Source organism: Bubalus kerabau, chromosome 11 (assembly GCF_029407905.1).
Source record: "Bubalus kerabau isolate K-KA32 ecotype Philippines breed swamp buffalo chromosome 11, PCC_UOA_SB_1v2, whole genome shotgun sequence".
Classification (NCBI taxonomy): Eukaryota; Metazoa; Chordata; class Mammalia; order Artiodactyla; family Bovidae; genus Bubalus; species Bubalus kerabau.
Window position 1 is genome coordinate 55,987,533 of NC_073634.1, and position 27,225 is coordinate 56,014,757.

Below are 27,225 nucleotides of genomic sequence, written 5' to 3' on the forward strand. Positions count from 1 at the left end.
ATATAAAACAGAAGGGTCAAATAAAAAATAATCAAAGAACATATTTAAGTAATAATATAAGCTAAACATTTTAAGGCAGAGCTTGTCAAGTTGGATATAAAAAAATAATCCAGCCATGTGCCTTATAGAAGACACACAATGTAGATGTAAAGAAACAGAGAGTTTCATAATTTTTTGTGTTGTAAATCCAAAAAATCAATGAAAGGACAAAAACAAACATTGATGACTACATTTGCAAATTGACTACAACATATTCAATACAAAAATTAAGATATATGTTAATGGACATACTTGTAGTGAACAATTGGAAAACTGCAATATAAATATCAGTTACAATACTATAAGAAATTAGGAGCAAAAAATCTTTACCACATATAATTATATAAAATACTGTGTATGAAATATTGTATGTATTGTATAAAATACATTTGAGAGAAATAAAAGAAGCTACAAGTAAGGAGATTTAAGTCTCTTGGTTTAGAAGAATTTACAATATTTGAAAAATCCATTATTCCCATATTGATCTTTAGAGTCACAAAACCCCACATAACCAATATGGAACTTTTGTTGTTTAATATATAAATTAATATATAACATATATGTTACATGCTGATTCTAAGACTGATATGGGAATACAACAGATAGTCAAAACAATCTTGTAGTAAAACAAATTCAAAGATCTTAGACTATTTAATTTTGTGATTTATTCTAATGTCACATTAATCAAGAAAATGTATTTTTTATTTAGATGGGAAAATATTAATAAAATAGAATAAAGAGGTCAGAAATAGAATGATACTTAGTAAGTCAACTGACTTTTGACAGAGACTCGAAACAGTTCAATGAGAAAATGACAAGCTCTTTTCCAAATACTGCTGGATTAACCAGATAACCATATAGGAGAAACTGAGGTCAAATCCCACTTCACACTAGCTCTATGAAGTCTGAATAGCCAACTCAACAGTTCATATGTATGATTCAAGCTGAGAGACTACTTCTCTATCACCTTCTCGCTCTTCCCTTTCTCCCTTCTCTTCTTCCTGCCTCCTTTTGCTGACTTCCTTCTCCCATTTGTGTTTTTTTTATTTCTTCCTTCTTTCTTTCTTCTCATCCTTTCCCATTCTATCCTTCTGCTTCTTTCCTATCTTCTCTCTCCCTTCCATTCTTGCATTCTGCATCTATGACTTTTTTTGACCTTTTGCAGTGACCATGAATTACCTTATATGATCAAAACAAATTAACTTATCTCATGTTTTACACTGATATTTCTTCAAAATTATTGTAGAGCTAAAGCATCTCTAAACTTAAAAAGCTATGGTTTTTCCAGTAGTCATGTCTGGATGTGAGAGTTAGACTATAAAGAAAGCTGAGAGCCAAAGAATTGCTGATTTTGAACTGTGGCGTTGGAGAGAAAAACTCTTGAGAGACTCTTGGACTGCAAGGAGATCCAATCAATCCATCATAAAGAAAACCAGTCCTGAATATTCATTGGAAGGACTGATGCTGAAGCTGAAACTCCAATACTTTGGCCACCCGATGTGAGGAACTGACTCATTAGAAAAGACCCTGATGCTGGGAAAGACTGAAGGCAGGAGGAGAAGGGAACAACAGAGGATGAGATGGTTGGATGGAATCACCAGCTCAATGGACATGAGTATGAGTAAACTCCAGGAGTTGGTGATGAACAAACAGGGAGGCCTGGCGTGCTGCAGTCCATGGGATGGCAAAGAGTCGGACATGACTGAGCAACTGAACTGAACTGAACTGAAAGTATCCCTTGGTGGCTCAGATGCTAAAGAATCTTCTGGCAATGAGAAAGACCCAGTTTGATCCCTGGGTCAGGAAGATCCCCTGCAGAAGGGAATGGTTACCCACTCCAGTGTTCTTGCCTGGAGAATTCCATGGACAGAGGAGGCTGGCAAGCTATAGTCCACAGGGTCAGATAGAGTTGGACATGACTGAGTGATTAACACTTTCAAAGCAATCACAGGGCTATAAGAGATTTACTAGGGAAACAGTATGCTATTATTGTTTTTCTGCTTGTTTGGTTGTGAACCAACTTTTCATCTAGGATAAGTTTTGAAAATGGTCAAACATAGTAAGTGATATTTATTGAATTGGACTAAAAACAATAGTCCAATTGTTTTTACAAGTCCAAATAGATAATTTGATTGGTAGCTATTACTTTGCAAAGCCTGAAATAAAGAATATTAATATAACGATGTACAGGTTGTGAATTAGAGTAACACTGCTGCTTAAAATTAAGACAGAATTTAACAACTAGAGTTGTTTTACTAGCATGGCATGGAATAATGCATATTTTATGGCTTTATTTTATTTTGATTTTACCTGCCCTTAAGCTTGTTACCTGGATAAATAAATCTTTATTAATTATTTGTTATATTTTATACTGTTTGATTGAAGATTAAAAATATTTAACTAACCATGGAATATATAAGAAAATACTAATCTGTTTATTTCTCCTTTCCTTTTATACTTAAATAAAGCTTAGCAGTCTGGGCACAAACACATTTCAGGTAACTTATCAATTTAAATCTATGTTATATTGGCTCTAAGGAAGCAGTTGGAATTTAGATATCACTTCAAAATATTATGAATTTGCAAGAACATTGCCAAACCAAAACAAACAAATCAACAACAAAAAATCATTCTTTCTCTCTTCATGTTCCCTGCTTAGTTCACATCCCTGAATTTTAAAAGGCTTTTCTTTTTTTAGACTTTGTGGCCCTCTCTGGTAAAAATCAATAATCTGATTCCCAAATGAGTTTGATGTGCTAACTATAGGAGTAGTGCAAGTTTTTCAAATCAAACCCTTTATAAAGATCATTTCTCACAGAAGGATGACATTTGATTTTCAGAGATTAGAATAAAAAAAAAAAGGATATATTAGCTATTAAAGTGATCCATCTCTGCTGCCAATGAAAAACAAAATCATGCTTATCAGCATGCTTATTATGCTTGTTTTGATATAGACAAGCATATTTTTTACACAGGACAAAGCACAGAAAACATCCTCATTCAAGTTCAGTAACAGACTGTGACCCTCAATTCTGTTACAAAACTTGAACTTTGTTTCCTTAAAATGGAATCACTATCTTATTAAAAGTACATGGATTCATTGTGGTTATTTAGTCGCTAGTGATAGTCACTCGGTCATGCCCAACTCTTTGCAACCCCATGGATGGTAGCCCGCCAGGCTACCATGAAATTCTCCAGGCAAGAATACTGGAGTGGGTAGGCATTCCTTTCTCCAGGGGATCTCCCCTACCCAGCAATCAAACCCAGGTCCCTGCAATGAAGGCTGATTCTTTACCATCTGAGCCAACAGGGAAGCCCATTTATTTGCTAAGTCTTGCCCAACTCTTTGCAACTCCATGGGCACAACAAGCCAGGCTCCTCTGTCCTTCACTATCTCCTGGAGTTTTCTCAACCTCATGTGCATCAAGTTGGTGATGCTATCCAACCATTTCATTGTTTGTCACCCCCTTCTCCTCGTGCCCTCAATCTTTCCCGGAATCAGAATCTTTTCTAATGAGTCAGCTCTTTTCATCTGGTGGCCAAAGTGTTGGAGCTTCAGCTTCAGCATCAATCCTTCCAATGAGCATTGAGGGTTGATTTCCTTTAGGACTGATGTGTATATTTAATGTTAAATGAAATCTCATATCCTGTCAAGGCATCTTTTGGTTTTAAAAATATTTCTCGATAATAAGACTGAGTATTAGCACTATCTGCAACCTCATCTTACCTGGAACAAACTCAGCTCCACCCCAGAGCAGGCCCAGGAGCTGGTTAAGAAGAATTTAGGTACAAGAACCATATATTCCATTTTAAGGACTCAGTACTATTGTATGCATATACTCCTGAATTTGTCTCTGTTTTCTACATCTGAGCTTTATAGCTTTCCCTAGAGATCTAGAATTATCCTTGAAGTCTGATTTAATCAACTATATAGAGCTTATTCTGATGCTAGGCATATGCTTGCGTTGCCTACATTCTGTTCAATGCACCAGTTTCAATAAAATGTTGGCTTTATTTTTTATTGGCTATTCCTTACCAGAAACTGGATTGCTTGTCCTGAAACTCAATCCACTGGCTAGATCTTCACAACATGATGATCTGCTTTCCTGATGCATACTGCCTTAGCTGTTTTTATCTTTTCCATTGAGTGGCCCAATTTTGTTTTATGACAGGTACAGTATCACAGGTAAAAGCCATCTGTATTCCCAATGCGTTTTTGAAACAACAAAGCTGTTGCACTATTTTAGTTGATTTTTCCAGAAAATTGCCATTTCGTCTATACCTCCAGTACTTACATCACTTCAATTCATATGTACGCTTTTAAGTCAAGGTACTTTTGAGTCTGCCTTTCCAAAAGTAGTTAACCCCTAATACAAAATGGAGTTCTCTTTGTGGCTCAGTGGTAAAGAATCTGACTGACAATGCAGGACATGCAGGTTCAATCCCTAGATTGGAAAGACCCCCAGGAGAAGAAAATGGCCACCCACTCCAGTATTCTTGACTGGACAATCCCATGGACAGAGGAACCTGACAGTCTACAATCCATGGTATAACAGAGTTGGACATGACTGAGCACGCACACAAAAGTGTCTTTCTCTGTCCTAAGATACAAAAATCAATGAATGAGAAAGGTTTTATTTTAGCTAGAGTGTCTTTTTTATAAAAGAAGAGATAGTCATTTAAATTGAGTATGTATTTTAACTTCTTGCCTGAAGCATAATTGCTCTTCAGTTCAGTTCAGTTCAGTTCAGTCGCCCAGTTGTGTCCAACTCTTTGTGACCCCATGAATTCCAGCACGCCAGGCCTCCCTGTCCATCACCAACTCCCGGAGTTCACTCAAACTCATGTCCATCAGGTCAGTGATGCCATCCAGCCATATCATCTTCTGTTGTCCCCTTCTCCTTCTTCCCCCAATTCCTCCCAGCATCAGAGCTCTTAGGGTATCTATTATTTGCTACAGCACTGCTAGGTCTTTCCAGAGTAGGCAATGGCAACCCACTCCAGTACTCTTGCCTGGAAAATCCCATGGACAGAGGAGCCTAATAGGGTGCAGTTCATGGGGTTGCTAGGAGTCTGACATGACTGACCGACTTCACCTTCACTTTTCACTTTCATCCTTTGGAGGAGGAAATGGCAACCCACTCCATTATTCTTGCTTAGAGACTCCTAGGGACAGGGGAGCCTGGTGGGCTGCTGTCTGTGGGGTCTCACAGAGTTGGACATGACTGAAGCGACTTACCAGTAGCAGCAGCTAGGTCTTTTACTTATATTCTTTTTTTTGGTAATTAATTTATTTACTTTATTTGAAGACTAATTACTTTACAATATTGTAGTGGTTTTTGCCATACATTTACATGAATCAGCCATGGGTCTTTTCTCCCCCTGTAACCCTGCTATAAAGGTTTCCTATACTCAGTTTTCTTATGATGACATTGAGTTGCAGAAAGATTAAGGTCACTCACCTTGTAAGTGCGGAAACTAAGATTTGAAAGTTAGTCATCTTTCTACTTAATGATGTTGCCTCTAAGCAGAGAGAATAAAAGGCCTCTGCCTCCCTCACCACCTCCAGGTCATTGCTTCTGAATTTTTCAATTTAAAAGAGCTCTCTTCTCCATCATTTTCCTGTAAATTACCGCATGCCCTTTCTTCTACTATGATATTTAGTCAGATATTTCCTTGTGTTGATGACCATTTTAAATATATATATATATATATATTTAATTTATCTATAATTCTATTCTAAGCTCTGTGAGGGCAAATACACTATCTTTACTTTTACACTGTATGTGGCAACTAGCACAATGCAACAGATGCATCCAGTAAATTTCTACTGAACTGTATGTTGTAAAACAAATGTGGTTATGTTCTCTGGGGGGAAATCTTTATGCAAATAAAAACAGTTTTATAAATATTTAGCACTTATTTTCAATGTGAATGTCAGGAACTTCTTGTACTCCTTGATAATGGCAGGATGAAATCAGACAACATAATTTTTGCTTTTTCTTTCTCCTGTTTTCCTTCCTTCCTTTCTTTCTCTTACTGTGATTAAACATTGAATTCAATTTATGAAGAAGTCTTAATTTATTTTTAAACTCTTGTAGCTCTATCCATTTATTCAAAAAATAGAATATAGGAAGCAACTGCTTTAATCATAATAGCAAATAAATCAAAGAGAAAACATGGTTCTAGTTGAATTCTTAACTTAAGTTTTTGTTTTTCCTAAAATAAAAAATGTGCATAACATTTTAACTAGAATAGTTTACCCACAAACTATGGAATGTATTATTCAATAAAATTCACAAATTATCTAAAACTTCATGGGTAAATCTTTTCATAATAATCATTTCACTCTTCCAAAATAATAATAATTAGCTTCTGGCATAATTTCCTTAAAATTCTAGTATTTACATAATTATGTATGAAAATATGAGTCAGTATATGAAATACAGGAAAACAATCGAGCTAAATCATACTTTTAGTTATTAAGAGCTCCTAGAATCAGCTGAGGTACCAGTGACTAATAGGAAGAAAATCTCTATAGTCCTGGATCAAAGTGAATACTATATACTCATGGTTATAGTATTAATAATTTTAGCAACCTCCCTGGTGTTTCAATTGTTAAGATTGTGAGCTTCCACTGCAATGGGCCTGGGTTCAATCCCTGGTCAGGGTACTGTGATCCCACATGCCATGCAATGTGGCCAAATAGAAAAAACAAATAAGCAAACAAATACATGAAAATCTCAAACAAACAAACAAAATCTCAGAAGACTGGGCATAAACCAAACTACCAGACATGTTTGAGAAAATCATAAAACCTGTTTCTCAAACTTCTGTACCTTTCCACACTCTTGGTTTTCTGACAATGTCAGAGTGTTACAAGAGTTAAATGAAACTTAACTTTCTTTCTCACATGAGCTCTGAGTAATGGAAAAGACAACAAAACACTTAGTCGAATTTCTTAGCTAAATTTAATAAATTGGAAGGCAGTCTTGAATAGCCTGAGGGATGTTCCAGTTTTACTTGCTGCCCTTTGGTTTTTAACTTTGATTGTAATTAAAATTTAGATATGTCATCTTCAATTTAAATCACAAGAGATGGGTGTTGTTTCAAGATTGCCAGCTTTTGCCTCATCAGCCATTAATAATTAGGCATGTTTGACTGGTTAGTATTCTTTCTATAGTCCCTTTGAATATATATTGACAGGTGCTCTACAGAGGATAACCACTTTCCCCTTAGACTTAGGAACCTGTGAATAAACCCAGCTAGAAAGCTGATTAATATGTGAAATGAGTTTGACAGATTTGATCAAGAAAATGTAAATTCCATCATTTTCTTTACAGGATCAATAATGTTTTCTATACACTTTTCTCTAGTTGTACTGTTAGTAGATAGGGAGAGTTGTAGATGACCCTTCTTCCCGGGCCTTGGATCTTAGTAAGAACACAAAGAAGAATCTGAGGTCTTAAGTTCAGTCACTCAGTCATGTCCGACTCTTTGAGACCCCATGGACTGCAGCACACCAGGGCTCCCTGTCTATCATCAACTCCCGGAGGTTACCCAAACTCATGTCCGTTGAGTCAGTGATGCCATCTGACCATCTCATCCTCTGTCATCCCCATCTTTACATGCCTTCAATCTTTCCCAGCATCAGGGTCTTTTCCAATGAGTCAGCTCTTTGTATCAGGTGGCCAAAGTATTGGAGTTTCAGCTTTAACATCAGTCCTTCCAATGAACATCCAGGACTGATCTCCTTTAGGATGGACTGGTTGGATTTCCTTGCAGTCCAAGGGACTCTCAAGAGTCTTCTCCAACACCACAGTTCAAACCATCAATTCTTCGGTGCTCAGCTTTCTTTATAGTCCAACTCTCACATCCATGCATGACTACTGGAAAAACCATAGCCTTGACTAACAGACCTTTGTTGGCAAAGTAATGTCACTGCATTTTAGCTTGCTAGGCTGGTCATAACTTTCCTTCCAAGGAGTAAGCATCTTTTAATTCATGGCTGTAGTTACCATCTGCAGTGATTTTGGAGCCCCCCCCCCCCAAAAAAAAAGTCTGCCACTGTTTCTGCATCTATTTGCCATGAAGTGATGGGACTGGATGCCATGGTCTTAGTTTTCTGAATGTTGAGCTTTAAACCAACTTTTTCACTCTCTTTCAATTTCATCAAGAGGTTCTTTAGTTCTTCTTCACTTTCTGCCATAAGGGTGGTGTCATCTGCATATCTGAGGTTATTGATATTTCTCCTGGTAATCTTGATTCCAGCTTGTGCTTCATCCAGCCCAGCCTTTCTCATGATGTACTCTGCATAGAAGTTAAATAAGCAGGGTGACAATATACAGCCTGACATACTCCTTTTTGTATTTGGAACCAGTCTGTTGTTCCATGTCCATTTCTAACTGTTGCTTCTTGATCTGCATGCAGATTTCTCAAGAGGCAGGTAAGGTGGTCTGGTATTCCCATCTCTTTCAGAATTCTCCACTGTTTGTTTTGATCCATACAGTCAAAGGCATTAGCATAGTCAATAAAGCAGGAATAGATGTTTTTTTCTGGAACTCTTGCTTTTCTGATGATCCAGCATAAGCTGGCAATTTGATCTCTGGTTCCTCTGCCTTTTCTAAAACCAGTTTGAACATCTGGAAGTTCTCGCTTCATGTATTGTTGAAGTCTGGCTTGGAAAATTTTGAACATTACTTTACTAGCATGTGATGAGTGCAATTGTGTGGTAGTTTGAGCATTCTTTGGCACTGCATTTCTTAGGGATTGGAAAAAAAACTGTACTGAAGAAAGAGCAGAAAGAACACCTCAAGGGAGAGGTGGGACTGACACTGGAATGATGAAGTATGAAGATTTTCAAGAAAGGGCTTTTATGTATTCATCTAGGTGGGTGTGGACTGACAGTTTTGATTGACATGTGCAAGTTACATAGCAACCAGCTCTATTGAACATATCTTTCCCATAATTCAGTCTGTTATAATCATATGTATGTATGTATAGAATATTTATGAACCCTTAAGGGGCTCCTGGCTGCCTAAGGGCACTTGAGGACAACAGCTGTGCCTCAAGGGTGCATGTGGCATGTGCCAGAGTTGGAGAAGTCCCTGTGGTTAGTGTGTATTGGCTATTGCCTAGAGAGTAGGTGTTGAATTTGAAAAGTCTTTGTGATTATTTTGTAGCATATCTATGAGCTCTCCTGGGATGCATTGGGGTATGTTTGGGTGGGGTTTAGAGATCAGCTTCGGAGAAGGCAATGGCACCCAACTTTTGCATGGAAAATCCCATGGGCAGAGGAGCCTGGTAGGTTGCAGTCCATAGTGTCTCGAGAGTTGGACATGACTGAGCGACTTCACTTTCACTTTTCACTTTCATGCATTGGAGAAGGAAATGGCAACACACTCCAGTGTTCTTGCCTGGAGGATCCCAGGGATGGGGGAGCCTGGTAGGCTGCCATCTTTGGGGTCGCACAGAGTCGGACACAGCTGAAGCAACTTAGCAGCAGCAGCAGTAGCAGCAGCAGCAGAGATCAGCTTGAACTATTTTTAACTAGGCCACCCTCATTGCTCATGCCTAACTTCCTACCTAACAGCAGTGGTGGAGGCATTAAAATGAGAGTGCATCTTTGTCTTTAAGCTCATAGAGGGACTTACCTGGATATCTGGTGGTTAAGACTTCTTCCAGTGAGGGGATGTAGTTTCAATCCCTGGTTGGGGAGTTAAGATCCATGTGTCTCACAGACAAAAACCAAAAAAAAACACAAAATATAAAACAGAAGCAATATTGTAACAAATTCATTAAAGATTTTTAAAATGATCTACATTTTTAAAAAATCTAAAAAAAATTAAAAATCTCAGAGAGTAAGAGAGCCCAGTGTTTCAGTTCTTATGAAAATTAGTCACAGAGAGAAAATAACTGTACACAAAAAAACCAAAGAGATTTTTCAAAACCTTAATTATAAAATATTTATTCCCTTTCTCTAATTTTTAATCAATCCCCATCACAATATAAAGAAAATGAAATGCTAGTCCTTAATGAAAATCTTGAGTCTATAAGACTCTGTTATTTGGTCCTTGGCTCTTTTTCTGACCTCACTTCCTACCCACTCTACTTTTCAAATTCAATTTTATCCACATTGACTGTCTTGATAATTCTTGAATAAAATAAGTACATTCCAGGCTTTGCAAGTTTTGCTTACTATTTTCTGCTATTATATTGCCTCACAGATTCTCATGGCTACCTTCTGAAGGACCTGATCTACAGAAGGCATTATCACTAACAACAATAACAAATAGCAGAATATTTTCTGCTAACACAGCCCCCTGTAAGCCATTTTGGGCTTGGACTTGTACATCCTCAAATGGCCTTCCTGAATACGTTCCACACCATCTAATATTGTTCTACTTTTTCTCTTTGTCTTATTTTTTTTTTCTTTTTAACAGACATCACTAAGGATTAAAAATAATAACACACATCATTTATTTTAGGTGATCTCTCCTAGTATTGCACTTGACCATAGACACTCTCCAATGGACATGTAATATAATTATAAAATAAATCTTTGTAATTTTAAAGCATTGAAGTTTGGTCTTTTTTGTTAGTGGTAAATACCAAGACCAGCTCACCTTAATCACCAAGTTAAATTTTATTATGGGCTTCCCTTGTGGCTCAGCTGGTAAAGAATCTGCCTGCCATGTGGGAGACCTTGCTTTGACCCCTGGGTTGGGAAGATCCCCTGGAGAAGGGAAAGGCTACTCAATCCAGTATTCTGGCCTAGAGAATTCCATGGACTGAAACATGGATGGTTACTGAAACTGAATGGTTACAATGTGCTCTTTACATTTTACAGTCATTTAAAATGAAGATCATGGCATCTGGTCCCATGACTTCATGGGAAATAGATGGGGAAACAGTGGAAACCATGTCAGACTTTATTTTTTGGGGCTCCAAAATCACTGCAGATGGTGATTGCAGCCATGAAATTAAAAGACGCTTATTCCTTGGAAGGAAAGTTATGACCAACCTAAATAGCATATTCAAAAGCAGAGACATTACTTTGCCAACAAAGGTCTGTCTAGTCAAGGCTATGGTTTTTCCAGTGGTCATGTATGGATGTGAGAGTTGGACTGTGAAGAAGGCTGGGTGCCAAAGAATTGATGCTTTTGAATTGTGGTGTTGGAGAAGACTCTTGAGAGTCCTTTGGACTGCAAGGAGATCCAACCAGTCCATTCTGAAGGAGATCAGCCCTGGGATTTCTTTGGAAGGAATGATGTTAAAGCTGAAACTCCAGTACTTTGTCCACCTCATGCGAAGAGTTGACTCATTGGAAAAGACTCTGATGCTGGGAGAGATTGGGGGCAGCAGAAGGGGATGAGAGGAAGAGATGGCTGGATGGCATCACTGACTCGATGGACGTGAGTCTCAGTGAACTCCGGGAGTTGGTGATGGACAGGGAGGCCTGGCGTGCTGCGATTCATGGGGTCGCAAAGAGTCAGACGTGACTGAGGGACTGAACTGAACTGAACTGAACAGGACTGCTTTACAGGGCCAGTTCTGTAGTGAACTCAGTCCTCATATTTCTGTGGATTTAGATGTATAATCTCCTTTGACCCTCATGCAGGCCTTAGAAGATGGTGATCCTCCTTGTAGTAGATGATAATACAGACGTTAACATAGCTTGAACTTGTACCGATTATCCTATAAGGAAGGAGTAAAACCAAGAATGAGACAAAATTAAGATTAAAATCCAAAACACTGTGCTCTTACTACTGTATTATAATCTGGCAAAATTAAGGGTCTGAAGGGTTAGTAAATGTTATAAGGTATCATTAGCAAAATGTAAAATTAGTATGATGCAGTGGGCAAAACTTACTTGGAGTTTTATGGGTTTATTTGGAGTTCATCTTGACATTTTATCTTTAAGGCTGCATAATGTACTAGCATGCAACTACCAAGGAATGTGAACTGTGAAGCTGCACTGTGCTTTCATAGCAATTATTCTTTGTCTGAATTGTTTGTTCCTGTTCAGATTCTATTTCTGAATGTGTCCTTATAATATTTTTTAATTCCACTTTCTCATTTTTATACCCTGATTCTTCTCTAGACACAGAAGTATATTTAAGTATTGGATTTCCATATGTTAATGCTGTTTTCCTAGGAAGACTTAATTCAAACAAGTTGATTAACTCCTTACACAAAAATGTATATAATAAATAAATAAAAATGTCACTAACAATATTAATATCAATTGAAGAAATATCTTCTATCAAAGACAGCCCCTCTGGATCCATTTTTGTGACTGCCTTTTGCATCGACCAGGCCAACAGCATGGAGCTGGAAGGTAAAGAGGTGGCCTCCACCCTCCAATTTATTAGAAAATTAGCTTTCCATTGACACTCTGCCTTTTTTTTTTTTTTTTTACCCATAGCTAAAATACACTGTCATCACTCTGTCAGTAGATTAAAATGTCTTCAATGGAATGACTTTCAAGAAAACTATAAGTCTGATGCTGAACATGGGTAAAATATAAGCTTATGGAAGATAGGATCTGACAACATCTTTCCTCACCAATTTATCACTCATTTTTAAACATGTATATTTGTGGCAGATTCATTTTGATATATGGCAAAACCAATACAATATTGTAAAGTTAAATAAAATAAAATTAAAAAAAAATTCTTCGTAAATTTGGGAGTATAATAAATATTTACATTTGAAATAAAAAAAATCCTTTGATGATAAAGCATTATCTTTTCAGAAAGAGAGGAAGAAGAGCTAAGCAGGTGTTCATTTATTTAATTCAAGATTTTTAGGAGGAAAATTGAGAGTGAACAGAGCGTTAGGGTTCGTATGACTGAATTGGTGAATTGAAATCAAAGAGCTCAGGGCATAAGTAGCTTTGTGGTTCCAGAAAAAATACTAACTCACGATTCTTAACTCAAATAGTATGAACTTGAAAGGGTATTAATTATAAATCATATATATGATAAATAGAACATGATAGGTTGTAACATGATAAAGAATTTGAAATAAAAGGCTACATCAAGAAAAATGAGTCCGTTTTTTTACTATTATTATTAAAAAAAACCAATAAGCTAGCAAAAACTTGATAAGGCAGCTGCATTAAAAGCTAGGGGCTTCCCTAATGGCTCAGTTGGTAAAGAATCTGCCTGCAATGCAGAAGACCACGGTTTGATTCTTGAGTCAGGAAGATCTGCTGGAGAAGGGATAGGCTACCTATTCCAGTATTCTTGGGCTTCACTTGTGGCTTAGCTGGTAAAAATCCATCTGCAATGCAGGAGACCTGGGTTCATTCCCTGGGTTGGGAAGATCCCCTGGAGAAGGAAAAGGCTACCCACTCCAGTATTCTGGCCTGGAGATTTCCATGGACTGTCTAGTCCATGGGGTCATAAAGAATTGGACACGACTGAGCAACTTTCACCTTAAAAACTAGAAAAGTAGATGGCATTGTGGTGGTTAGCTTTATCTGTTAACCTGGCTAGGCTATTGTATTAGGTTCCCAGGATTGCTGTAATAAACTAACACAAACTGTGTGATTGAAAGCAGCGTAGATTTATTATCTCATTGTTATGGAAGCAAAATATTCAAATTCAAGGTGTCGGAAAAGTATTGCTCACTCTAAAACCTGAATGGGAGGATCTCTTCCAGCTTCTGGCAGCCCAGGCATTTGGCAATAAGCATAAATCCAATCCCTGTCTCCATCCTCACGTAACAATCTTTACTCTGTGTCTCTGTGTACCTCTAGCTTCATGTCTAAATTTCCCCTCTTCTATAACAATGACAGTCATGTTTGATTTAGGGCCCACGCTAACCCATTCCTAATCCATTATGGGTTTATAATAAATTGATTATGTCTGTAAAAGACTATTTTCAAATAAGATCACATTCACAGATTCTGAGAGGACTTGAAATTTGGAGAGACGTGAGCACAGTAACCACGTAGAGTTACAGTACTCAGTGATTTTATCAAATATGAATCTAGGTACTACATTAAAATGTTTTATAGATATGATTTACATTTATCATCATTGAATGATAAATGTTTTATCATTTAAAAAAGCTTTTATCATTTTTTTTTATTTTTAAACTTTACATAATTGTATTAGTTTTGCCAAATATCAAAATGAATCCGCCACAGGTATACATGTGCTCCCCATCCTGAACCCTCCTCCCTCCTCCCTCCCCATTCCATCCCTCTAGGTCGTCCCAGTGCACCAGCCCCAAGCATCCAGTGAATACAGTTATGTAAAGTTTAAAAATAAAATAAAATTAATTAAAAAAAAAAAAAAAAAAAGCTTTTCAATAAAGGCACTTACCTTCCACATTGTGTGGGCCTCATTCTATCAATTAAAATATTAACAGCAAGCAAAAGCTGAGGTTTCTACAGAAAAAAAAAACAAAAAAAATCTGTCTCAATACTGCATCAGCAAATCCTATGTGAGGGACACAGAAAAGTGGATATTATATGTATTATGCATTATATGTATTAGTAATACATAATATGGGGCTTCTCAGGTGGCACAAGTGGTAAAGAATCCCCCTGCCAGTACAGAAGACATAAGAGACATGGGTTTGATCGCTGGGTTGGAAAGATCCCTTGGAGAAGAGCATGGCAACCCACTCCAGTAATCTTGCCTGAAGAATCCCATGGACAGAGGAGCTTTGCCGGGTACAGTCCATAAGTCACAGAGTCAGACACCACTGAAGTGACTTAGCACACAATATATAATATACATCTGTATATACTTCCAATATGTATATAATGGAATATATAAGTACTATATACATGTTTCATATGTATATTGTAAATATATATATATATATATATAAAGAAATATATATTTATTGATTCCCATTGTTTCTTTTTCTCTGGAAAACTCTGACTAATGCAAGGACATAGACAAAAAGGAAGAAACAGGAATATTTAAGAGAAGCAAGACTAGGATCTTAAATTTAGACCACTGAGGATTTTTAACTAGGATTGTACTCTGGATTTTTTTTTTTTTTTTTTTTTGGATTTTTTTAAAATAAAGTTTTATTTGCCTTCACTTATGCTTTCTTTGATCTCTTTCTTCAAATAGAACTGAGTTTTACTTTCCTTCTCTTTAGAGAACTCTTTTAAACATCTTTTGCAAGACAGGTCTACTGACAATGAATTTCCTCAATTTTTGCATATCTGATAAAATATTTATTTCTCCTTAACTTTTGAGAGATGATATAACATACAGAATTTTGGACTGGTGACTATTTTTTTCTTCCCACATTTTAACTATTTGACTCCACTTTCTTTTTGCTTGTGTGCAGAAGTCAGATGTAATTCTTATCTGTGTTTCACTTTAGATAAAGCATTTTTCCATCTGATTTCTTTCAGGACTTTCATTTTTTTTTTATCTTTAATATCCTGTAAAATTGATATGGGCTTCCCAGGTGGCACTATTGGTAAAGAACCCTCCTGCCAATGCAGGAGATGTGAGAGATACAGGTTTCACCCCTTGGTTGGGAAGATTCCCTGGAGTAGGAAATGGCAATCCACTCCAGTATTCAATATACTTAGATAGCTTTTCTGGCACTCTCAGCTTCCTGGATCTGTGGTATGGTGTCTGACATTAAATTGTGAAATTTCTCAATCACTGTTGATTGCTTCAAATATTTTTTATTTTCTGTTCTCTTTCTTCTCCTTCTGGTAGTCTCATAACACATGTCATACTTCTTGCAGTTGCCTCATAGTGCTTAGCTATTCTGTTCTTTTCTTCTTTTTTTTTTGCATATATTTTGTTTCAGTTTTGAGAGTTTTTGCTGAAGTATGCTGATACTCAGAGATTCTTTCTGCATTCATGTTCAATCTACTAATCAATCCATTAGATATTCCCTCTCATTTCTGTCACAGTGTTTTTGATCTCTATCATTTCTTTTCAGGTTTTTTTTTTTTTTTTTTTTGCAAGAATTGCCATTGCTATGCTTACATGGTTCAACTGTTCTTGCATGTTGTCCATTTTATCCAAGAAATATCAACATATTAGTCGTGTTAGCCATGCTGTGTGGCAGGTGGAACCTTAGCTACCAGACCAGAGACCAGAGATGGAATCTGTGCCCCCTGCAGTGGAAGCTCAAAGTCTTAACCACTGGATAGCCAGGGAAGTCCCTAGTCATAATTTTAAATTCTTGATTTGATAATGCCAAAAACCCTGATGTGTTTGGTATTAATACTTGTTTTGCCTCTTCAAATTGCATTTTTGTTTTTGTGGGTTTTGTTTGTCTGTCTGTTTTTGCCTTTTAGAATGCCTTTTAATTTTTCTTGGTAGCCAGATATGTACTGAATGAAAAGAATAGCCATAAATAGGCCTTCAGTAATGTTTTGAGGTGTGTAGGGATGTAGGCATGGGAAAGCATTCCATAGTTTGGACCAAGTTTGTTTTTACAGAATCTGTGCCACTGGACTATGAGCTTCTCCAGTATTTCTCAGTATTTTTCTGCCCTCTTAGATGAGACAGAATAGAAAGCATTTACTGGAGTTGGCTATTTCCTTTCTCCCAAGTGGAATGCTAGAGGAGGCTAAAAGTTGGATATAACCCTCCCCCCACCCCCTCAGGTCATTTAGGTTCATATAATACTCCAGTAAGTTAGGCTCTGCTCAACTATTAATAGTTTCTCTTAAGGGAAATATTTGTTAAGAAAAACAGTGCTGTACTGAATTTCAAAAGTTCTCCTTTGTATTTTCAGAAGCATAAGGGGATTTTTGTTTTCTGATATTTACTGTGGAAACCTGATCAAGTAAGTCTAAATATATTGTTGGGGTGGGGGAGGTTCCCTGATGGCTAGGTCTTCCTGGAGTTTTAATCTCAACATTTTTCACTTTAAGCCTGCAGCAGTTTGTGGATTATAGCTTACGTTTTCTTTCCCTGGTTCTTATTCCCAGGGCTATTTCTACTCCTGATTCTCTGCTCTGAAAAATCCTTGCTCTCTGCATTCACCTATCAATCTCCCCAATATAGGGAGCATGGATTTGCCCTGAGTCCTCCCCTCTTCTATGGACTAAATAATAGTTGTTGATTTTCCAGTCTGTTCAGCTTTTTGCTTATTGTTATACAGTGGTAACTTCCAAACTCCTTACAGATGTAAGGACTACAAAAACAGAATTTTATTTGCTTCCCAAGCAAATAAAACAGAATTTTATTTGCTACCCCTCCCCCAAGGTATTACCTCTGTTTTCCAGTTTAGGTTAATTTTATATTATTTTATTAAGTTCTTTGTATCTATCATCTACATATCCACTTTATCATTTAACCTGTCCAGAGAGATTTTGTTTTCATTTTATTTATTATTGTTTTCTTCGATTCTATTATTTTTATTTGTTTCTTTTATAAATTCCATTTATTTGCTGGGGTTTTCTTTATTACTTTAAATAAAATTTGTTTTTAACTGTTGAATATGTTTTATAACACTTCTTTTAAAATCCTGGTGATATACTTCCATTATCTGGTTTACCTTAATACTTATCAGTTGATTTCCATTCCTTTTGAGTTGTGATTCTCTTGGTATATGGTAGGATGGGTGATATTGTTATTGACCAGGAGTCTTGAATTTCTCCAATCAATAGAAGTTGACCAGAGACAAGACAAGAAATTCAGGCAAGGCTTTGTTGGGGCTACTGCTGGCACAGAGAGGAGCAGGAACAAACAAAAAATTCCCTTGCTTGCTAGCTCTCCTAGAGGGATGTGTGCTTATTCCTTATATGGGGTGAGGGTGTGTCCAGCAATCTGGCTGGGGAGAGGCTTAGGTATTTTTCCCACCCCTTAGGTGGTGGTGTATGCAAGGAACATGAGTTGCACCCTGCTTTTGCTGTAGTCTCTTCATAAGTGGCAGCTGAGTTTTTTGGTCTCTTACTATCTCTTGTCCAGAAGTTGTCCCAACTGTGCATGCATGCAGTTATTTTTAGTCCCATATAGTTTCCTCATAGTTTGTTGCTCCAGGCGAGGTATATCAAGGTGCAGGCATTCCAACACTGCAGCAAAGGTTTCCATCCTGTCTCAATATTAGAATGCATCTTGGAGCAAGGTTAAATGACTCTTGATGAGGAAGAGTGACACAGTCTCCTGACAAATACGCCTTGGCTGTCCACGTGCCTCTAAGTAGGGTAGAAAAGCCTCAAGCCCTCTAGGGTTAAGAAGTTTCCCACACTGAGCCACTTTTGATAGTGATGCCACTTTGCTGTTTCTACCAGTTACCAAACTTGCCGTGATTGACTCCCCTTTTCTTCTTGCTTGTCCTGATTTTTCTGAGGACAGGAGAAGCATCTAAAAGTCTTCCTTCCCCAAGCCACTTGCTGTAGCTGCAGCTCTTGTAGTGTTTCTGTTTAGCCACCTCAGTTCATTTGTGAAAAGGGGGAGTCTCAGGCTTGGCCAAGAATGAAAGTGCTTCCTCTGTCTGCTTATTTTTGAAAGGCTCCCAATCTATTTCTTTTACCTGATATTAATCTCATCTAATGCTTTCATGGGGCATTCCATTCAATCCATGGCAAGGAATGAATGTACTTGTGTTACTTTTCTACTGCTTGGTTTAAAGTCAGGAAATGTTGGGTCTGAGTGGCCATCCTCTATTTGGTGAGGTGGATACAAGATACCTGCTCAGTATCCCAAATCAGTTCTCCTTCTAACCACATTTCAAGGTTTTTCCTCAGTTGTCAAATTCTCCATTCTCAGGGCTTATACATGCATTAATAGGAAGAGATATGGAGAAATGGGTCTATGCCACCTTTCCTGGACTAAAAGTCATCAGTGGAATTCTTTCTGAAGTATAAATATGATGGTTCTTAGCAATTTTATTGAATGAAAATCTCAAGGCAGTTTGCAAATCTAAATATTTAAGAAAATCCCTAGTGATTCTGATCAGGAGATAAAGTAACTATGCAGATAAAGTGAAAATTTTGACACATGTAATTTCTAAAGATGGCATCATTATCTAACCTGAATTATTTTAAAAATATGTTGCATTTTGGCAAATTTGACTTGCTCATGTAGTTTTTGCTACAGGCTTTAAAGAAAAAAAATATGCCAATAGTAATTATGCTATTCCCAGTAATTTATTAATTCCTTAGAGCTAGATATTTCTAAATGTATCCCTATAAATTTCAAAGCAATTAAGCTTTGGTGATAAGATGTCCCACTGAGGTTAGTTTCATTAAATAATGGCTGAAAAGGGAAGAGCATGAACAAACTTTAGGTTTAAATTATCAAGTTAGCAGAACCAGACTTGAGATTTAACCAGGTTCTTTATAGAAGGCTGTGAAGACATTTTATCTTGATTATGAGTAATAAATTAACAGAACTATGGTCCTGAGCTTAATGGAGATAACCAAAAACTGTAATTTGTCTCCTTAGGGAATTTCTCTGGTCTGATATGGTGAGTTTTTTTTGCTAATTTTTAGATGCTAAAATTAACATGGAAACATATCTCAATGCCTTGTATCCTTGATGAATAAGAATTTTAAGGTATTATAATTACTCTGAAAGAATTCAGAATTGTACTCATTTTTGCCCGTGCTTTTATTCTGCATGCCTGTATATTTCATTGGGAATAAAATAAAAATCAGTTTTCTTCTTTTTCTAACAAAAGAATCTTTTGTAGGAAGTAGCAATAATTGCCCTCTAAGAAAATGAAGGGGGAATAAAGCTTTAATTCAGATGAAGAAATAGCAACCTGCTTGTTATTTTCTATTCCATTCCTCAGTATGGTTTTCTTAATTGTAGATAGAATCACCATGTAAATATTCAGAGACCAGCACCCCTTTTCTCATCCCTTTTGATTTTCTGTTGTTTTCAAAGTTAAGTGATAACAGAATTTTTTACATTAATTACATTAATAAAACTTACTTTTTATAAAATTGTAAATCATCCCTCTTCCATCAAAAATTTCAATGTAGATTATGGGGCAATTTTTTAAAGACATATTGCCGGGAGCCAGCGTGAGGAACTCCGCCCATGGCAAAGGTCATGAGGAAGGAGGCTCGGCATACACAAAGGCAGGATCGAGCCTCAGGAGTCCCCCTGGAAATTCTCGAGCATCTACCCCCAAAACCAGAGTCTGCCTACTTTCTGCTTTGTGCTCTCACCTACACCTCTGACTTTACAGGGGGCGGTCCCCCACTACCTCTCTCTGAAAAAAGAGTTAACTTACAGCTCCACTATCACACCCAGGAACTTTGTGTTTCAACCTACAAACTCCTTTGGAAGTCCTCTAGCCTGCCTGAATAGGTTTTTTCCAGCCACATGTGATTGTTCAGAGCCTCCCAACTGTGAGAGGCATGAGATGTTCTAAACTGTCTAAATACAGATTCCTTTGAGCAGTTAAAAGATTGATTAGAAATTGTATTGGTGAAGGGTTTTTCACTTTTGGGCCAATGTTTGCTGCTAAGTTTCCATATCCCTTACCTACTGTGTCCCTGGCAGTGTATTGATTAATATAATTGGTGTATAGGAATGTAAATAGTAGCTTTAATATTTGTAACCTTGGACCCTTGAGTTAATTCTTTTTCTTGTTATAGCCCACCACACCTTTGCCCTATAGGAATGCAACTTTATCTAATGCTTTTGGGGGATGGCGCTTGACTAATCACCTTCAGAGAAAAATAAGTTTTCTGAAGAAAGGGTCTTAAAATGTTAACAGACCTCTGGCCCAGAAGATGATGTAAATCACCTAAATTTTTGCATATGATAAGTTTGCCGGAAGAAAGCCTGGCTTACTGCTGACTCTACCCCTTCCCCCATTATCCCCTATACACAACTTAAGGTATAAAAACTACTTTGGAAAATAAAGTGTGGGCCTTGTTCACCGAAGCTTGGTCTCCCCATGTCGTTCTTTCTCTCACCTTCTGGCTGAATTATTCAACCTCTCTTTTCTCCCCTGAATTTTCTGCTGAGCTATCCTTATTTAACCACTCTTTATATCCTTAATTAAAGTTTAATTAAGCAATTGTTTCCTAACCCTCACCGACGCTGTCCCTGCTTCAAATTCCCTGGATCCACCAGGGCTGGACCCCAGCAACAAATCAGTCAGTTCAGTTCAGTTGCTCAGTCGTGTCCAACTCTTTGCGACCCCATGAGTTGCAGCACGCAGGCCTCCCTGTCCATCACCAACTCCAGGAGTTCACTCAGACTCACGTCCATCTAGTCAGTGATACCATCCAGCCATCTCATCCTCTGTTGTCCCTTTCTCCTCCTGCTCCCAATCCCTCCCAGCATCAGAGTCTTTTTCAATGAGTCAGATCTTTTCATGAGGTGGCCAAAGTACCGGAGTTTCAGCTTTAGCATCATTCCTTCCAAAGAAATCCCAGGGCTGATCTCCTTCAGAATGGACTGCTTGGATCTTCTTGCAGTCCAAGGGACTCTCAAGAGTCTTCTCCAACACCACAGTTCAAAAGCATCAATTCTTCAGCGCTCAGCTTTCTTCACAGTCCAACTCTCACATCCATACATGACCACTGGAAAAATATAAATAAGCAAATCATGGAAAGATATTTTAAGACAATTTAAAAGTAAAGGGAAAAACAAAGCAAAACAGAGTTTAGTTAATGACTTAGTATTTAAGTAGAAAACAACACAAATCTCACCATGAGCTTGTAAACAGTATTGAAACAAACTTCAAACACTGAGCATTGTTTTTGATCCAAAAACCTAAACTAACTCTTTTCTGATTTGGGTCAGGCATCTTGCAAATGTATATCAAAAAATATTATACCCACACTATATACATTTGGCCAATATAAAATAATATGACTTATATGTGATACTTCTTATCTTTCTACCCTGATTAGCATTATTCTGATTAACGATTTATAACCATATTCTAGCTAACTTTTCTCTCCAACACACTACACACCATTTCAATACTCATTAAATGGGGAATCATAGACCTAGAATTGGACACTATGAGAAAGCCTTGAGAAGATACTCACTATGCTCCCCATTCATCCTGGTTGCACATGTCCAGTAAAGCTCCTATTCACCCCAGGGTGAAGATTAAAGATGTGAGCCAAAAGAAAACATCCATCTTCCTTGGAAAGGTTAAATCTTTTTAAGAATCTAGTATAGATCTGATTCAAATAATTCACTTTGTTTTCTTGTGTCTCAAAGACACAAGTTTCCGTTTCTTTTAACACCAAAGACAAACAGAGACAGGCAGGGAGAGAGAGAAATTCTAGCTTGGTTGGATTTAACTATTAGGATTATTTGTTGCTCAGTTACTTAGTCATGCCTGACTCCTTGAGACCCCATAGACGGGAGCATGGAAGCTTCCCAGTCCTTCACTGTCTCTCAGAGTTTGCTCAAACTCATGTCCATTGAGTCAATGATGCCATCCAACTACCTCAACCTCTGTTGCCCACTTCTCCTCCTGCCCTCAATCTTTCTCAGGATCAGAGTGTTTTCCAATGGGTCAGCTGTTTGCATCAGGTAGCCAAAGTATTGGAGCTTCAGCATCACAATCAGTCCTTCCCAAGTGTATTCAGGGTTGATTTCCGTGTTGATTGACTAGTTTGATGTCCTTGCAGTCCAAGGAATGCAAGAGTCTTCTATAGCACCACAGTTTGAAAGCATCAATTGCTTGGTGCCCAGACTCCTTTATGGTTCAAAACTCACATCTGTACATGTGAGTCACATCTGTACATGACTACTGGAAAACACATAATTTTGACTATATGGACCTTTGTCGGGAAAGTCATGACTCTGCTTTTTAATACACTGTCTAGGTTAGGATTATAAAACTGGTTAAACTAACTTCAAAAACCAACTTTTATGGCAACTTATAAACAACTATGTCAGAGATTTGCTTTCTCCATTTTCTCATTCACTCTTATAATATATATTTACTCAGCTCTTTTAGATATATTTTCCATATTAGTTGGTAACATGATATAACCACCAACAACAAAACACATCAAAACTAAAACCATGAGAAACAAAACTCCTTGGATCTGTTCTTCATGAAAATTTCAATCTAGCACAGGATGACTATGTTAAATAATCAGTATCAGTTCAGTCACTTAGTCATGTCCAACTCTTTGTGACCCTATAGACTGCAGCATGCCAGGATATCCTTTCCATCAACTCCCGGAGCTTAGTCAAACTCCCGTCTATTGAGTCAGTAATACCATCCAAACATATCTTCTGTCTTCCCTTTCTACTCCTGCCTACAATTTTCCTCAGCATCAGGGTCTTTTCCAACAGGTCAATTTTTCACATCAGGTGGTCAAAATATTGGAGTTTCAGCTTTAGCACCAGTCCTTAAATTCAGACTGAAATTGAAGAAAGTGGAGAAAACCACAAGACCATTCAGGTATGACTTGAATCAAATCCCTTATGACTATACAGTGGAAGTGATAAATAGATTTAAGGGACTAGATCTGATAGAGTACCTGATGAACTATGGATGGAGGTTCATGACATTGTACAGGCGACAGGAATCAAGACCATCCCCAAGAAAAAGAAATGCAAAAAAGCAAAATGCCTGTCTGAGGAGGTCTTACAAATATCTGTGAAAAGAAAGGAAGCAAAAAGCAAAGGAGAAAAGGAAATATGTACCCATTTGACTGCAGAGTACTAAAGAATAGCAAGGAGAGATAAGAAAGCCTTCCTCAGTAGTTGATTTCTACAACACAGCATTCTCTTGATTCTCTTATTTCAAGAGAGTCCTTTCTCTTGTTTATATTTCTGATTACTTTTCTTATCCCTAAAAATATTTTCCTTGAAATACTCCATCTTATTCTTTAAACTTCTCTTTGTTTATTTATTTTTATTTTATCCACTACCTAGATGATCTCTTAAATTCTCATAGTTTTAAATGTCATCTGTGCACCAATGGTCCCAAAAATTATGTATTTCTTCCACAATCCCTCTTTGAAATTATTGTTATTACACTTCATTCTCTATAATAGGTGCATACTGATGTTTAATAGGGGTATGCCTTAAAATGAGATTCATCTCAATTGTTGATAACACCAACACTCCAGCTGATTAAGCCAACATATCTGTAGCCACTCTCATGCTCTTTCTTGGCTTACTTATTGTTTGTGAAAGCCTTCCTCAGCGATCAATGCAAAGAAATAGAGGAAAACAATAAAATGGGAAAGACCAGAGATCTCTTCAAGAAAATTAGAGATACCAAGGGAATATTTTATGCAAAGATGGATCAATAAAGGATAGAAATATTAGGAACCTAACAGAAGCAGGAGATATTAAGAACAGGTGGCAAAAATACACAGAAGAACTGTACCAAAAAAACATCTTCACAATCCAGATATTCACAATGGTGAGATCACTCACCTAGAGCCAGACATCCTGGAATGTGAAGTCAAGTGGGCCTTAGGAAGCATTGCTATGAACAAAGTTAGTGGAAGTGATAGAATTCCAGTTTAGTTATTTCAAATCCTGAAAGATGATGCTGTGAAAGTGCTGCACTCAGGATGCCAGAAAATTTGGAAAACTCAGCAGTGGCCACAGGACTGGAAAAGGTCAGTTTTCACTCCAATCCCAAAGAAAGCTAATGACAAAGAATCCTCAAAGTATCACACAATTGAACTTTTCTCACACGCTAGTAAATTATTGCTTAAAATTCTCCAAGCCAGACTTCACCAATACATGAACCATGAGCTTCAAGATGTTCAGGATGGTTTTAGAAAAGGGAGTGAAACCAGATATCAAATTTTAAAGATCCTCTGAATCATTGAAAAAGCAAGAGAGTTCCAGAAGAAAACACACACACACACACACACACATTTATTTCTGCTTTATTGATTATGCCAAAGTCTTTGACTGTGTGGATAACAATAACTTGTGGAAAATTCTGAAAGAGATGGGAATACCAGACCACCTGACCTGCTTTTTGAGAAACCTGCATGCAGGTCACGGAGCAAAAGTTAGAACTGGACGTGGAACAACAGACTGTTTCCAAATAGGAAAAGAGTACGTCAAGGCTATATATTGTCACCCTGCTTATTTAACTTATATGCAGAGTATATCATAAGAAACCCTGGGCTTGAAGAAGCACAAACTGGAAACAAGATTGCTGGGACAAATATCAATAACCTCAGATATGCAGATGACACCATCCTTATGGCAGAAAGTGAAGAACTAAAGTCTCTTGATGAAAGTGTAAAAGGAGAGTAAAAATGTTGGCTTAAAGCTCAAAAATCAGAAAACAAAGATGACATCCGGTCCCATCACTTCATGAGAAATAGATGGGGAAACAGTGGCTGACTCTATTTTTGGGGGGCTCCAAAATCACTGTAGATGGTGATTGCAGCCATGAAATTAAAAGACGCTTACTCCTTGAAAGAAAAGTTATGACCAACCTAGACAGAATATTCAAAGCAGAGACATTACTTTGTCAACAAAGGTCCATCTACTCAAGGCTATGGTTTTTCCAGTGGTCATGTATGGATGTAAGAGACTATAAAAAAGCTGAGCACAGAAAAATTGATGCTTTTAAACTGTGGTGTTGGAGAAGAATTTTTTTTTTTAATATAAATTTATTTATTTTAATTGGAGGCTAATTGCTTTACAATATTTTATTTGTTTTGCCATACATCAACATGAATCCACCACGGGTGGACATGTGTTCCCCATCTTGAATCCCTCTCCCATCTCCCTCCCCATACAGTCCCTCTGGGTCATCCCAGTGCATCAGCCCCAAACATCCTGTATTATGCATCGAACCTGGACGGGCAATTCATTTCACATATGATATTATACATGTTTCAATGCCATTATCCAAAATCAACCCACCCTCGCCCTCTCCCACAGAGTCTGAAAGACTGTTCTATACATCTGTGTCTCTTTTGCTCTCTTGCATACAGGGTTATCGTTACCATCTTTCTAAATTCCATATATATGCATTAGTATACTGTATTGGTGTTTTTCTTTCTGGCTTACTTCACTCTGTATAATAGGCTCCAGTTTCATCCATCTCATGAGAACTGATTCAAAAGTATTCTTTTTAATGGCTGAGTGATCCAATCAGTCCATTCTGAAGGAGATCAGCCCTGGGATTTCTTTGGAAGGAATGATGCTAAAGCTGAAACTCCAGTACTTTGGCCACCTCATGCAAAGAGTTGACTCATTGGAAAAGACTCTGATGCTGGGAGGGATTGGGGGCAAGAGGAGAAGGGGACGACAGAGGATGAGATGGCTGGATGGCATCACCAACTCATTGGACGTGAGTCTCAGTGAACTCCGGGAGTTGGTGATGGACAGGGAGGCCTGGCCTGCTGTGATTCATGGGGTCACAAAGAGTCGGACAGGACTGAGCAACTGATCTGATCTGATCTGAATACTCCATTGTGTATATATACCACAGCTTTCTTATCCATTCGTCTGCTGATGGACATCTAGGTTGCTTCCATGTCCTGGCTATTATAAACAGTGCTGCAATGAACATTGGGGTACACGTGTCTCTTTCCCTTCTGGTTTCCTCGGTGTGTATGCCCAGCAGTGGGATTGCTGGATCATAAGGCAGGTCTATTTCCAGTTTTTAAAGGAATCTCCACACTGTTCTCCATAGTGGCTGTACTAGTTTGCATTCCCACCAACAGTGGAAGAGGGTTCCCTTTTCTCCACACCCTCTCCAGCATTTATTACTTGTAGACTTTTGGATCGCAGCCATTCTGACTGGCCTGAAATGGTACCTCATTGTGGTTTTGATTTGCATTTCTCTGATAATGAGTGATGTTGAGCATTTTTTCATGTGTTTGTTAGCCATCCGTATGTCTTCTTTGGAGAAATGTCTGTTTAGTTCTTTGGCCCATTTTTTGATTGGGCCATTTATTTTTCTGGAGTTGAGCTGAAGGAGTTGCTTGTATATTTTTGAGATTAGTTGTCAGTTGCTTCATTTGCTATTATTTTCTCCCATTCTGAAGACTGTCTTTTCACCTTGCTTATAGTTTCCTTTGTTGTGCAGAAGCTTTTAAGTTTAATTAGGTCCCAGTTGTTTATTTTTGCTTTTATTTCCAATATTCTGGGAGGTGGGTCATAGAGGATCCTGCTGTGGTTTATGTCAGAGAGTGTTTTGCCTATGTTCTCCTCTATCAGTTTTTATAGTTTCTGGTCTTATGTTTAGATCTTTAATCCATTTGGAGTTTATTTTGGTGTATGGTGTTAGAAACTGTTCTTTCTTTTA